We start from the raw sequence: 16,137 nt of genomic DNA, 5'->3' as shown, positions 1-16,137 counted from the left end.
GGGAGAGTTTTATCCAAAATACAATCCTTTCATCAGACTCTAAGATGCCCACAACTTTTTTTAATATTGATCAAATTAGATCAAATTTTTTTCAAAATTTTTTCAATTTTCATTAACATTCTTCCTTTTATTCAGATCCTTGTCCCCCTATTTAATATTCTTAAGACAATTAGGTGATTCTACAAAGAAAAAAAAATCCATTAAAAACAGTTCCTTCCAAAAAGTATTTTGAAATGTATTTCACAAACTTGCAGTCAATTTTTAATATCATTGAAAGAGCAAAACTGAAGTTAGAATTGTTTCTATTTCATTCTCAGATTAAAATAATGTAAAAGCTCAATGCAGCAGTTGGGGTCAGGGAAGGAAGATTCAAGAAAGTTTTCTGAAATATCCCAGCATGTAATTGAAATATTTGTAGCTGCAATTTTTTTTCTCACTCCTTGTCTCATTACCTTGATTTCAAAAACATGATGTACTTTACAGTGCTGCAGCAGTCTGATCCCTTATCTAGAGCTCTTGCAGTGTTTGCTGGCACAGCTGCAGTGCTGATTCTTTCAACCTGGAGCGTTGTCTGCAGCATTTTGTTTGCTTGATAAATTTTCAAAGGGCCCAAGATAAAACCTGTGCCCAAGATACAACACTGGCAGGTGACTCCAGCACTGTGCCCTCAGGTATTGCCAGGTCCTGGGAAGCTTTGAGGTCCTTGGTGGGGACAGTCCCTGGCTGTGACACTGGGGTGGCTCTGCACACTCTTCTCAGCTCTGCTCTCTCCATCAGCACTGGGAGCATTGCAATGGTGACTCAGACCATTTTGTTTAAGAAATGCTGTGTTTCAGTGCCCTGAAAGACAGTGTCCCTGGAATTCCACCTTCTGGGAGACTGGAATTTTCTGGCTGGGTCCACAGAGACATCTTTAAAACGGACATGTGTGAAATTCCCTTTGAAGCAGATATTCCTTTGAGTTCGGCCTGCTTTGTCATGTCTGGCATGTGGCAGTTGTGTCATGTGCAACTGTACACAGGTTGCACGTGGGAAAAATGGTCTCTGGGTCAGAGTAGTGTAGCTTACACACTGGGGCAGTATTGCTGTTTGCTACAGTGCTGCTATGCTTTTGTCCCAGGTCCCAAGTACTGCAGGTCAGAGTTATTAAAAATATGTAGCTGCCCTTATCTGAATTGGTGTGAAGTGCAAAAGTAATATTAAACAGGGATATATCCAGTATCTCAAGGGGAACTACAAGGAAGCCAGAGAGGGACTCTTCATCAGGAACTGTGGTGAGTTATGGAAGTAATGGGTTCAAACTGAAAGAGGTACGTTAGATACATGGAAGAAATTCTTTACTGTGAGGGTGGTGAGGCACCAGAACAGATTGCCCAGAGAAGTTGTGGATGCTTCATCCTTGGAATTGTTGAAGGTCAGGTTGGATGGGGCTTTGAACAACCTGGTTCACTGGAAGTTGTCCCTGGCCAAGGCAGGGAGTTGGAACTAAATGATCTTTAAGGTTGCTTCCAATCCAAGCCATTCTATGATTCTATATTGAGTTATGTCCATGCTTTCTCAGGAGAAATTAAATAGGATAAAACAGTGTTCTTCATTAGGAATTTAAATTTTCTGAGATTCCTGGATTCCCTTTGCTCCCATTGAATGTGGTGGGAGATAAAGATGCCAAGTAAATTGCAGCTTTCAGCTGTTCTTCCTTCAGTTTAGGATTATTCAGTGCAGTTTGGCTGTAAATTTTTTTTCTAGGTTTGGAAATTCACCACAAAGTATAATTATAGAAACTTTCTAATATTGATACCAGGTAAAGAATTCGGTCTACAAGGGGCATTTGTATTGCAGTGTTTCCAACTGTTGCCTTTTTTTTTTTAGGAAATGTTTAAATATGAAAAATCAAAGGTGTGTGATTCTGCTGCATGGCAACAATAGTTGTAAGCAAGAAAATATATCAGATGGTGGAAAGAAGAGTTGTACTTTTAAACACAAATATTTATTTATGAAAATATTGGTTGAACTCAATTAGTTATTTCAAGAAAAACCAAAACACCAAATTAATTTCATTTTTTAAACAGAAAAACAAACACACACGCAAAAATTCAAAGCATCTTTATTCACCTAATAACAAAACAGGAAACCTGTTATTGATATGTGTAATCCTGATTCTCCCAATTAGTTTGATTTATGTGGTATGACTGTTAAAACCCAGAAAGATTATACTTCTATGCATGGTTTGGCAGAAACAATATACCTCCTTGCTCATTTTTCTGACAAATTACATTTTTTTAGAGTAGAAAACCATTTCTGTGCATTCAGTTGGGAAAAAAATACCTGTCTTTCAGCCTTCTTTAAAGGCAGGAAGTTCAGTGCTGCTTATCTGAGCAGTAAGCAATCCCCTGAATGTTAACTGCATGGCTCATTGTTAGTGCTAGGCATCATGCTAACAGGGTAGCTTATTCTCTTCATCCTGGAAAACCACGGCAGGTGACGGGCCTGTATCATCCACCATAAATCATTAGAGATTGCTGATACTGCCCTTTCTGAGAGGAAGAAAGCAGCAGTTCAAGCATACGAGGAAAATTTCTACACTTTTCCTGAAATATTTGTGCTACTTTTACTCCATTGTTTTTTTATTATTATTTTTATGATACCATCTTTATACATTACTGTCTTTAAGCCTTGAAAAACATGCATGGAAGAGAGGTCTTCTGTAAACTGGTATTTATTTAGGAACAGAAAAGTCGTTGTTGGGCTGTAAATTGCATTTTAGCTGGGGTATCTACAGACACCCCTCAGAAGCGAGTTCAGCCAGTCTGCAGCTGAGGCTCACAATGCATGGTGAGTTGGAAAAGCAGCTCTTACCTCAGCCCTCCCTGGTACATGGCATGTCTTGCATGTGGGCTGCACAGCCAGACTGCTCCCCCAAAGCCAGCGGCCCTGGGCCAGCTCTGTGCTCACACATCTCTTCTGGAAAGACCACCTCGCCCCTAAGCCCCCTCTCTTCCCAAAAGAGCTGGCAGGGTTTTCCCCCTGCCATCCTGCCTGCAACTGGGGCTGTAAGGAGCTGAGTGGGAGGAATGCTCAGGTATGTGGGACGTGGACACAGCCTTCTGCTGGACTGGAAGATGAGGCATGACACTTCTCCAAATCATGCTTCAGGCACCCTAGGTTCTGTTAACTTGGGTCCAGGTTACAGATCTCTCGTAACCTGTTTCTCATTTGTAATAAGCTTTCCTGGGAAGCCTCAAGTTTAATTGTACAGGCCACCTTGAAAGGCTCAGCACCTTGAAATTGGTGGAGCTGGATGTGGATTCATGTTTAAATAGGAGTCCTCACCCAGGTAGGGTACCTGTGCAGGTCATACCACAAAAGGGATAAAAGAATTCCTTTCGGAAAGAGTCTCCCCCTGGAAAGTCCATCACTGCTGGCCAGCTCAGTGAATATTTATATGTCTACCTTGCACTTCGTAAATATTGATCACAACAGTTGTAAAATCTTTAAAGAAGAGAGACTGAATGAAATTGTTCTTAATGTTATCAATGAAGACTAAGACTATATCTAGTTTTATATTAAAATCACATCCAAAACTAATTTTATAAGTGGCTAATTGCTTGTTTATGGAAATAGCTACTTCAAATGATTTCTGTGATTAGCTTGACTGTTTTATTGAAAGTGGATATGAATTAAAGAGAATTGATTCCAAAACTCTTCTGAAATAAAGAATTGAACCAATCGTAATGTAAATTAATTAGACTTAATGGCAAAATGCCTGCCTTGTGCTGAACATCTCTTTGTGATCTCTGTGTTTTCAAGGCAAGTCAGTTCCTTAGGTCCACCCACTATGTTGCTTTGAAGTGGACGGATCTGGGCTTTGTGTTAGCACTTCCATCTGTGGAGTCAGACAGTGTATTATTGCTGTTCACACCAACATCTCCCTGCAGCTGGGTTTTGGTGGATGATGGATTTGACACTGGTCTCTGCACTGTGAGGCAGAGCAGGAGGATTGTAACACCTTCCCATTGAACAAATCTTCTTGTCCAAAGAGCTCCAGAGTGTTCAAGAATAAACAAAAAAGTGACCTTTCTGTCTGTGTTTTATGATTGGTCTGAAACCAAACCAAATCAGGTAGAAATGGATGACCCACTAGCCCTGGAGGTCTGCAACAAAGTTGAGCATAGTTCCCAGTGATGGGGTGCCTTTCTTTTACCTGTAGTCATGAAAAAACCCAGGCATCCAGCCTTGTAGAGCTGCCACCAATCCATGGAGATGGACAGGCACATCCAGTGCACACCATACCTCCTGTTTTGGACACTTCCCTTTGCATGAGATGCCGTGCCCCATCTCTGACCACCCAGACCAACTCTAGATGAGCAGCATAGGTGAGATGCCTAACTTTTAAATGGCTGATGTCTGTCCAGCCAAGTCCCACCACATCTATCTGAGTCTCTGCCCCGGGTCCCCCTCTGTCCTGCCCTGTCTCCATGCTGGCCAGCAGAAGGGTGCACATGATGCCCTGTTCTATTTGTACCAACTGCTGCCTGGAGCCTTGTCACCACCATCTGATGTCACATTAGGCAGGCTCTTAAGGTGGTGTAACAAAGAAAGGGTCTTTACTCCCCACAAGTCACCTTAACGAGGCACGTAGGAGATGTCTTCAGATGATGGTTCAAGTCTTTGCTTATTTGGCCCTCTGGGGTTGTCTAACTACCCACTGGCATGATAAGGGGAACTAACTGTGAATACACTCCCAATGGCCACTGTGATCCTTTGGGATGACTTTACACACCTTGCTTAAGCTTTGTTAGACTATGAGTCTAACTTATGCCTGTCTCCCCTATGCCATGTGGTTAATCATGTAGCAGACTGAACAGGGAGGAAAACTCAGAATGAAAATGTCTTACTGCCATAGACTCATTTAGAAGAAGATAATAACAAATCCAGAAAATTCTCAAGCCAGTCTCATGTCTAGAGTGATTAGAGTTTTGCTATGTGCCAGCGGCTGAATGATGCAGAGCAAGAGCATTGGCTCTTGGTCTGATACACACTAGTATCTGTCAGGAAAGGCGCGACCTGCAGGAAAACCATACTTTATTAATGACCTAAAGGAAATGTGATGCTCTTTGGGAAAATTGGGTGTATTTCTCCCTGTAAGTGTAGGGTTGCATTTCAGGGAAGAGGTAAGCTGTGTTGTACCATCTGAGGGACAGAATCTAGGTTGAAAAACATTCTGATTTATGACCATGAAACATTACCCTCACTGAGTTGTTAGGAGTCTCCAGGAACAACCTATCTTGTTCCAAGAAGCAGAGCCCTTTGAAAGACAGGTGAGCAATGAACTCCAGGAAGGCCTTTCAAGTTCAGTTGTTTGTTCCTGGAGGAAAAATCATTTTGCACTTCTAATTGTTCTAAATATGTGCATTCAGGACTAATTGCTGGCAATCTAGAACAAGCCAGGAATCAACTGAGGAAGGTTGGCAATCCATTACCATGACATGCATTTTAAAAATATCTTAAAGAGACCACAGTTTTTATAGAAATGATGACAGCAAGATGAGAAGTGGTTACATATCACAGGTTGGCTTTACTAGAAGTGCACTCTGAAGACAGACGAAGGCACAACCCACTTCATATCAGTTTTCAAGTGCATGTGTACAAAAGCTTAGTTATGAACTACAGGACTACATATTTTATAAAATGTGTATAAATTTAATATCTTCTATGAATATTATTTATCGTTTTGTAAAGTAATGTATGTATGCATTCAGCCATCTGTATAGAATGTAAATGTCTTGAATTGCTGTGCAAAGAAGCAGTGCAGTTTATTTTATTTGAAACATGCTTTGCTTTCCTTCTCCAGAGACTGTATAATCTGTTATGAAAATCACTGAAAATAATTTCCTTATTAAATGAAAATTTGCATTAATGTTACTATCTCAGCTCTCTTGAAATAACATTTAGAGGAAAATTTAGAAGAAAAAAGTTTAAAAAGTGAAAGCATGTGTTGTAATTTGGATTTTTTTTCCAGACCTTTGAATATATTTTTTAATTTTATACACCATAATTTAAAAAATGTTCATGAATGGCCTCTACAGAAATATGAACTCAAACTGAAGATTCTGTCAAAAAGTGAATATTTAATTACACAAAACTTACAGCTAATAAAGCATGACAGACAAAATGAGATTACATTTGTTGCTTTTTAGTTAGAAAATAATCCCAAAGTTTCATAAGCATTTTTATTCACTTGTTTTTGTGTCAGTTTTTAAGTATCAGAAAGGTTTATCCTCCACCAACCAAGCAGACAACACCAGAGACAGTGTCACCAAAATATCGCACTGAGAATTCTCATCCCAGATCCAGTTTGCTCCCATGGGCAGTACAGGACTAACAGCAGACATACAGACCCTAAGGACGTGGGAGGGGTTTGTGTAATGTGTAGTAATCCCATTTCTGCCATCACCAACCTGCAGCAGCAGTGAAGATGTGGATGCAATACAAGGGGGCTCCAGATGGAGCAGGGAAGAGAGGAGGCCACAGACCTCCTCCTGAAAAGATGCAGTCAGCATTGTCTGTAAAAAAAGGCTCAGAGTAATTGAATACATCTAATAATTATGGGCTGTGAAACTCAGCTGTATGAAGTCAATTAATTAATGAAAAAATACAGAGGGACATTATGAAAGCTTTCCTGTGATACTTTGCCAACTGTGGGCTTTGTGTCTGGTTCACTGAGAAGACACTAGGAGTGACCTTTGCTTCAACATCCATACCATTTTGAGCATCTGTTACACAACAGTTTTGGCCCTCCAAGAATCAGTTGCAGCTCACAGCTTGAAGGAGACAATGCTTTTGTTGAGCCTTATTACGCTTGAGTTCATCATTCCAATCCATGCCTATAACATCTTTGTACTCATTACAAACACTGCGAGCTGGATCCAGACATTAGGTGGGTAGGAGTGCAGTAGGAGGCAGAATATCATAACTTGAATTTCTTCTTGGCATTGTTTGTTTCAGATTTATATTGCAGCTCACACTTTGTTCCATGTTTGTCTTATCATTAATAATATTATTTAAAGGTTTAACAGTACAGGCAACTGACAAAGGACTGGTCTCTTTACATGTTGGCACTATCCACCATTTAAAACTTCATTTACTTTTTCTATCCTGCTGGCTACAGTTCTGTTATATATTATTACACGAAACTGCTTCTTATATTGCATTTTTTGCAAGTGTTTTGTGTATTATGGTATTAAACACCATGAAATAAGAAGAATACTGTATTTGAGTAGGTTTTTTCACACTGCATATGTATCAAAACTCAGACTTTTCCCTGTGTATTTGGTGTGAAGAACTATGGACTACACTAATATCCCATTAACTTTTTTTAAGGTATCACTTTGCACAAAGAAAAGCGTTGCAAGACATGGCTTGGCACTACACATGATGAAGTGCCTGGAAACTGCATATTCTACATGTTGCAGTCTGCTATCTTTCTGCTCAGGCAGACAAGCCTAGTACGAATTGTGCTGGCACATCAGCAATCTTGTGACTTGAACACGTGAAAGAGTAAAGAAACAACCAGGTATCTTTGCATAGCTTTTAAGACAGGGACCTTTCAGGAAATCTGGATGCCTGCTGATCTTTTCAAAAATTCTGATGCATGAGAAATTATTTGAATAGCTCTAAAATGTAAATAGGTTGTTTGATATTAATGTCAGATCATATCTTCTAAAATTATACTAAATTGGTTATTGATTAACCTTAAGAACATTTTGTACTTTTGTATTTAGCATGCATTAGCAATTCTTTTCATAGAATCATAGACTGGTTTGGGTTGGAAGGGACCTTAAATATAACCAGCTGCAATCCCCCTGCCATGGGCAGGGTCACCTTTCATTACATCAAGTTGTGCAAAGCCCCGTCCAATCTGGCCTTCAACACTTCCAGGGATGGAGCATCCACAACTTCTCTGGACAACTTGTTCCAGTGCCTCACCACCCTCACAGTAAAGATTTTCTTCCTAAAATTTAATCTAAACCTACCCTTTTTGAGGTTAAAGGCATTTTCCCTTGTTTTACCATTGCATGCTTTTGTAAAAGTCCCTCTCCAGCAATCTTTTAGTCCCTTCAGGTACTGGAAGGTGCTCTAAGGTTTCCCCATAGCCTTCACTTCTCCAGGCTGAACCACCTCAACTCTCACTGTCCTCATAGCAGAGGTGCTCCAGTCCTCTGATCCTCTTTGTGGCCTCCTCTGGACCAGCTCCAACAAGTCCACATCCACTTATTTTCAGGTCCCTAGAGCTGGACACAGCATTCCAAGTGGGCTCTCCCCAACTGGAGCAGAGGGAGTGAACCCCTCCCGTGACCTGCTGGCCTTGCTGATGATGATGCAGCTGAGGTCACAACTGGCTTCCTGGGCTGTGAGTGCACATTGCTGGCTCACATCAAGCTGGTCCTCTACCAACACGTGCCATTCTTGACCTGCTTTGTCATAGAAAGAATCACCTTATGCTGCCTTATATTACTTGCAGATAGTAGAATGTTCTGGAGCTGAAATTCTGTGTTTCTGTTTGTTTCTGCTGCATGGTGTCCAGTGTTGACATTAATTACATTGGATGTATTAATTGCATGTATTTCTATTTGCATGGGAGATCTTGAAAACTCTCTACTGGAAAAATATATTTCTTTGGTGTTTCCTACCACAGACTTAGGAGTTTATTAAGATAATCATTACGAAAATCTGTCAAATCTCTTACCTAGTAGGTTTTATTAAATATTTGGGATTTATTAATTTTCCTGTGTTTTATTACGTTTTCTGCCACAGGCTTAAAGAAGACCCTTACCAGGCAATGGAGCTAATGAAGCATCTATTTCCATGTTCTATTTGTGTTAGGAAGTTTATCTACACCCTCATTCAGAGCAGGTCAGATGTGGAACTCAAGGGTCCTTCAGGCCACTTAATCAACTCAGTTTAATTAATATGATTAAGAACTGGTTCTTATGCTTTCTCCACTGTTCACAATATTGTGTAACCTCAACTTCCTACTAGTTCTGTAGGAGCAGAGTATATTTGCCTTTAATTTAGGTAGATTATTATTATTATCTTTAAAATAATTTTTAATTTATTTGTAGCAACTGTACTTGAATTTGTTAAAGCTCCAGGAAATACTCCAGTAGATGGGACTGCAACTTCCATGTAAGAAGGGAACAACTCTAATAAGAAGTTACTATACATTGACACAAACAGATCTTACAAAGGGTTCTAAAACTCAAATCAAGGCAGAGGCTTTACAAATACATTCTTTTGCACTGAAAAAATTAAATAAAGCATACGGTGTTGGGGGAAATAAATAAATGTTTGCTGACAGAAAATTGTGCTCTCCCTGCTGCCTTGCCAGCCCAGGATAACTTTCTACAATGACATTCTCCAAAGTCTGTCCAGTACATAGATCTTTTCCAGTAACAGGAATGAGCATATGCAGAAGGACCAAGTGAAACATCAGTACAGCTGAATTGTAGCGTGTCAGCAGTCGAGAAACTGGAACTGAACTATTTCAGATGTTGGAGATAAAGTGTTGCCTATGGAAAGGAAATACCTCCTATTCATTCCATCTAATTTAACTTAATGTAGCTCATTATCAAGCCTCTCTGAGTTCAAGGCTGTAGTGGCAGATTAATCTTAAAATGTCTCCTGAACTCTACCAATTCACTTTTTTCAACTCCACATGAGCACAAAGGCAACTCTATAAAAGCATGTGTCCACCTGCACAAACCTGTGCCACTGCCACTCACAGAACAAACTTCTTTTACTGCAAACAACAGGACCTGAACCAGCACTCACACATGTTGTAGGACCCTGATTAATTAAATGTGTTATCTTCTCTTTGTTTTCTGTAGCAGGGCCTTGCTGCTTTATGTATAGTGTATGCATACAAGCAGGTATACATTGTGAGCATCGAAGTTGTCACTTACTGGTGATCAGGAGAATAGATCAGAGGACCAGCTGTGAGCACTCTGGGTGTACAAGCACAAAGGTGACAAAGTCCATATTAAATAGCCTCTGTCAGCTCTTTACAGCAGCACTTGCTTCTTAGCACATTTTTTCTAGATGCCATGTGAAAATAAATCTTCAAAGAAAACTGCAAAGAAGGATGGGGGGAGCCTTCTCAAGCAATACAAAATGTTTCAGAAAAGCAGACTGAGTTGCTGTGCCTGGAGAAATGAGGAGGGAGACAACTGGAAAAAAAACAAAAGTGAAGATACATGAGAGAAAGTCTGAAGTTTGCAAAAGTGACTGGCCATATAGGTTAGCATTACTTTGAGGGAAGAAAACAGGTCACCTTACTCTTTTTGAGGGTCAAAACATCACAACACATCTCAAAGCACCACAGCCTCTGCCGTTACCTCTAGCATGAGCGCTGCAGAGAGCTAGAGCCTTACCGAGCCTTCACTGAACCCTCTTCACTGAAGAGAGGGTCACACTGATTTCAGTCCTGCTAAAAATTTAAATCCTTTTCATTACATTATTTGAATATGTATGATTGTTATTCTGACTTTTTTTGAGAGTGCAGGATCAACTTTTCATCTGAAAATACCTGTTGGAAGTATATGGAAGATTTTAAACTGGGCCTAATAATTATTTCCAAACAAAAGTAAAGGCACATGAAACCAGATAAAATAGAGATCCTTTGGTTTTAGTCTTTGCTTCTCTTTGCAGTGAATTTTATGATTAAACTAGGTGCAATATAGACAAAATGTAAACACCAGAAAAATACTGCTGTGCTTTCATAGGCGTCATTGCCATAAGAGCTACATCTTCAGAGGTATCAGGGAAACAAAAAGATAATGTTAATTTTTCATGCTTCTAAATGATGAGTTGTAGGAAATCTTGACAGCTCCCTTATAATGTAGTCTTTTTTGAAGTGCTGTCAATCAGTTTAAACTATAATCCCAATGACAAACAAAGTTTTCATCTTCTCCCTGTGTGCTGCAGTGATTATGAGCTCAACACATGCGTGGCAGAGCATACAAAACTCTTAACTCACATTGGAAAAGAATGGTCCATCACCTTCAAGGAGATTGAGAGAAGCTGTTAGACTTTCCTTGCAGAAAGATAGAGGAAGTTGTGTTGTTTTTAGCCTTCCACACTTTCCAAAGTGGAGAAATATGGGTCTACCTCAAATACTGAAGAGGCACATGTGAGTGTGGGTCTTTCACTGGGTGTATCTGAAAGTTTTGCCTACTGATGGTTGCTCATGTGTTTAACAGTGTTTGAAAGGTGGAGATGTCGAGCCCTATGTCAGCAGAGCTGTTTGATTTTGGCAGTTTCAGAGCCTTTTATTTTCTGAGTTGTCTGCTCAGGGTCTTGTCATGGTACTTTCCCACAAAAGACAAAAGGCTGAAGGGAAAATTAATCAGTGCGGTGTGGGTTTAGAGATGTTTTTAAAAAGAATTCTCAAAATACAATTTTAAATTTTCATTTTTAGCCAAGTACAGGATGAGTCATTGCTGTGGTGACTGTCAGTGGTTAATTCTCACCTTAAAGAAAGTATTCTTAGCCACAGATATTGGTATCAGACCATGCTGAGGCATACCAAGGCAGCTCCCGTTTGTACCACTTAAGTCCTTTCTAATCCTTGATAATGATGCCACCAAGTCTGAAACCTTGGATCACATGTTCACACTTCTTTTCAACAGTACTTTGGTGAATACATGTCCCTGATAGTGGTTAAAGGGCAGGGGAACAGCAGCAGCACTCAGGTATGGACCTCATTACAGCACCCCTGGTACAAGCTCTTTGCCCAAGGGACCTGGCTGTAAACACAAGGTACCCTGGTCGTCTCACCCTGGGGGAAAAAACCTCATACTTAACCATGAGACAGAGTGTGCATATACTCTATTGCATCAGAGCACTTACACTCCACATTACCTTCCAGTAACTTGCTTGCATGGCAATTTTCATAAGCAACACAGTAAACAGGAGCTGGGTTGAGAGATTCAAGGGCATTTTTCAGTGAGGACATGCTTTTATTTGAGATTTATAGCACCCTGCATGAAATCATAACTTAATGCTTATGCTATGGAAATTTCAATTCCCATGATAATCCAATCTTCTTCAAACCCAGTCAAGAGATGCCTTATTATACCTCTTGAAGTAGATCACAGAGCCTGAAATTCCCATTAGATTAATTAACGTTTTGAAAGCACACTTCTAAGACACTTTGTGAGAGCCGAAGATGAGAAATAAATTTCATCATGACACTGGCTCTGGTACCACCTTCCAAAATGCCCGAACCATTCAGAGTAGCTCATCACTCATGTGCTGTGAGCAAAATGTTTATTAGAGGCTCTCCATCTGTCCTTCCTGTCTTTGCAGCGTCTTCTCTTGAGTCTCTCTAGACACAAATGCTATTACTATTTTTAAATTGTCTTTCCAAACTTGTTAATCTTCTGACTTCTTCAGTAGTTATTCAAGTCTCTCTGCATTCCTGAAAGATTATTTTAGTGTCATAGATACCAGAATTTCTTTTTAAGTATGATTTTTAGTATGTACTTTAATAGTGAATTATTATTATCAGCAGGAAATTAGGATATCCTCCAGACAATATGCAGAAAACTAGGACAAGAGAAACAGCAGTGAGCAAGAATTCTTTGTGTAATTGTATAACTGCATAACTGCAAGTTAAATATTTGGGGAATTTATTGCTTGTGATCTTGGTTATTTGCAATACTGATATCTTTGGAGCTGCTAGAAGGGAGAGAAAAATCTGTTGTACTGTGGTTTTGTCTGCTGGAGTGTGCTGGTTTTGTCTGGGATAGAGTTAATTTCCTTTATAGTTGCCAGAATGGGTCTATGTTTTGGATTTGTGCTGAAAACAGTGCTGATAACACAGGGACATTTAGAATCAGAGAATCATAGAATGGTTAGGATTGGAAGGGACTTTAAGTTCATCTAGTTCTAATACCATGCAACAGGCAAGGATGGCTCTCACTAGATCAGATTGCTCAGGGCCCCATCCAGCTTGGCTTTGAACACTTCCAGGGATGGGGCATCCACAACCTTCCTGCACAACCTGTTCCAGTGACTCACCACCCTCACAGTAAAAACTTTCTTCTGACCATCTCAATTAAACCCATCCTCTTTCAATTTAGAACCACTCTCCCTTGTACTATCACTATTTGCTCATTAAAAAGTCCCACTTTCTCCTTTTTATAAGCCCCCTTTAAGTACTGAAAGGCTGGGAAGAAGTCTCCCTGAAGCCTTCTCTTCTCCAGGCTGAACAGCTGCAGCTCTCTCAGTCTGACTTCATAGGAGAGGTGCTCCAACTCTCTGATCATCTTTGTGGCTTCCTTTGGACCTACTCCAACCAGTCCACATCTTTCTTGTGCTGAGGGCCCCATAGCTGGATGCAATACTGCAGGTGGGGAGTCATGAGAATGGAAACAGCATGGCCCTGCTGGCCCTGCTGGCCACACTGCTTTTGGTGCAGCCCATGACACAATCGGCTTTCTGGGCTCTGAGTGCAGTGGTTTTGTTACTGCTGAGCAGCACTTGCACAGTGTCAAGGGCTCTCATATGGCCCTGCCCACAAGGAGCTGTGGTGCCCTACCCTGAAAGGGAAGGAAGCACAAAGGTGCATAGATGCCCATGGTCAAAAAGGAACAAAAAAGTCATAGGGCCCATAAAAACTTACAATGGAGGGCAGAAGGGAAGGAAGGGAGGGAAGGGAGCAAGAGAGGAAGGGAAGAAAAGAAGGAAGTAAAGGAAGGAAGGGAGTCAAGGGAGGGAGGGAGGGAGGGAGGGAGGGAGGGAGGGAGGGAGGGAGGGAGGGAAGGAAGGAAGGAAGGAAGGAAGGAAGGAAGGAAGGAAGGAAGGAAGGAAGGAAGGAAGGAAGGAAGGAAGGAAGGAAGGAAGGAAGGAAGGAAGGAAGGAAGGAAGGAAGGAAGGAAGGAAGGAAGGAAGGAAGGAAGGAAGGAAGGAAGGAAGGAAGGAAGGAAGGAAGGAAGGAAGGAAGGAAGGAAGGAAGGAAGGAAGGAAGGAAGGAAGGAAGGAAGGAAGGAAGGAAGGAAGGAAGGAAGGAAGGAAGGAAGGAAGGAAGGAAGGAAGGAAGGAAGGAAGGAAGGAAGGAAGGAAGGAAGGAAGGAAGGAAGGAAGGAAGGAAGGAAGGAAGGAAGGAAGGAAGGAAGGAAGGAAGGAAGGAAGGAAGGAAGGAAGGAAGGAAGGAAGGAAGGAAGGAAGGAAGGAAGGAAGGAAGGAAGGAAGGAAGGAAGGAAGGAAGGAAGGAAGGAAGGAAGGAAGGAAGGAAGGAAGGAAGGAAGGAAGGAAGGAAGGAAGGAAGGAAGGAAGGAAGGAAGGAAGGAAGGAAGGAAGGAAGGAAGGAAGGAAGGAAGGAAGGAAGGAAGGAAGGAAGGAAGGAGTGCCAGTACCAGCTCCAGGATCAATCCAGCTGATGGCATGTCCATTGTCCTGGGGTGTGTGCACCAAGGCTTCGTGAGGGTACCTTTTTATAGATTATTAATCTGGAAATGGGTAAGAGGGCTTGGGGGATCTTTGGTGGTCTTGATCCCCTCCTACTCGGTTGACATTTGTTTGACAGTCCCTGCCTCCTTCTCAAATTTATTCCTGCAGTTGTGCAATACTGTGCTGTGCTTTTCTCCAGGAGCCAGAGCAAGGATGTTTGTCCCAGAAAAGTGCTGTCCTACCTCTGTATGGCCCCTTCTCCAGGCACATCCTGTTCTTTCTCACAGCATGTTCTTACCAACAAGGCTTGGTTGGCTCAACAGCCATCTGGCTATCGGTGTTGGAGACATACACATTAACCCCTCATTTTCTGGGCTTCTACAGGAGGCTGAGGATGCACAAGGAGTTGGACACAGCTAGGACAGGTGACCGCAAAGGACCACAGGATAACCCCATACTGTATGGCATCAAGCTCAGCATATAAAGCAGTGGGAAACAGGTTGAACAGGGGACATTCAAAGTGATGACATTTGTTTTTCAAAGTGACTGTCATGCATGATGGAGCATGTCTTTCCTGACAGGCCGAACACCTACCTGCCTGACAATGGGAAATGATGAAAGAATTCTTTGATTTGCTCTGTTTGTGTTTGTGGCTTTCGCTTTGTGTATTAAACTGTCTATATCCCAACCAATGAGTTTTCTCACTTTTACCCTTCTGATTCTCTTCCCCATCCCACTGGGGACAGTAAGGGAATGGCTGCACGGTGCTGTGTTTCCAGCTAGGAATAAACCATGACACAAATCTTGCTGTCATTCAGAGTGACCTGCAACAGATGGAAAGGTAGACCCAACTTCCCATTCTTGTGATATGCTGCCAGGACACAAATATATATGACCTTTTTCTCTCCAGTGGATGTTCGTGTTGCAAAATCAGAGGGGGTGAAGCAGAACCTGATACATCATTTCTTTTAGCTATGCCAGCTGAACTAGAACAGAAAATTCAAAAGGTTCTCTTGTCTCTCTTGACTTCAGAGGTGTAATTCCCACCTCTCCCCCAAAAGCTAGAAGAAGGAATAAAAATTATAATTTGCTTTTTATATTTTGTACTACATCCCTTTGAACAGCCCATCAAACATCCAACTTTGACCCTCTCACACTCTCTAGGAAGTTTCACAGCTAAAAGCCATCCGGTTTGCAAGGTATGACACCAGCTTATGTAGCTGTGCACATCTCATGCATGCTCTCTCCAGCTCTCTCTTGGGTCAGCTGCCCTTATGACCACCTTCAAAGAGAATTGTTTGTGATAGTGGTATCTGAAGATTTTGCAGTTAATAAAAAAAATAACCCTGGGCCTTAATGGCTTGTAGTTCATGCTCTGATTCCTTGAAAGGTCTAGTGATAAGTTTTGCTACCTCACATGGCGATGAACAGTGACTGATGTCTCAGAGCTAAGTCAGCCTTTCACAAAAATTTCATTACTCTGGTTCACAGGGTCAAAAGGCTTAGGAAATGAGACACTGAGCTGTGACAAAAGGCGCAGTGAATGAGCAGGAAATGAAAAGGGCTTCTTGCCTGCAGCAGTTCCCGCTGCACTGACTCAGGAGGAGCCACCTGAGAAGGAACTCAAATTGTTCTGACATCTCCATTACCAGGGAGAGGCATAAATTCTTCACTGCAGCACCTTAT

The sequence above is a fragment of the Pithys albifrons genome, chromosome 1 (assembly GCF_047495875.1).
Source record: "Pithys albifrons albifrons isolate INPA30051 chromosome 1, PitAlb_v1, whole genome shotgun sequence".
In the NCBI taxonomy this organism is placed as follows: domain Eukaryota; kingdom Metazoa; phylum Chordata; class Aves; order Passeriformes; family Thamnophilidae; genus Pithys; species Pithys albifrons.
Note: the sequence above shows the minus strand (reverse complement) of the source record.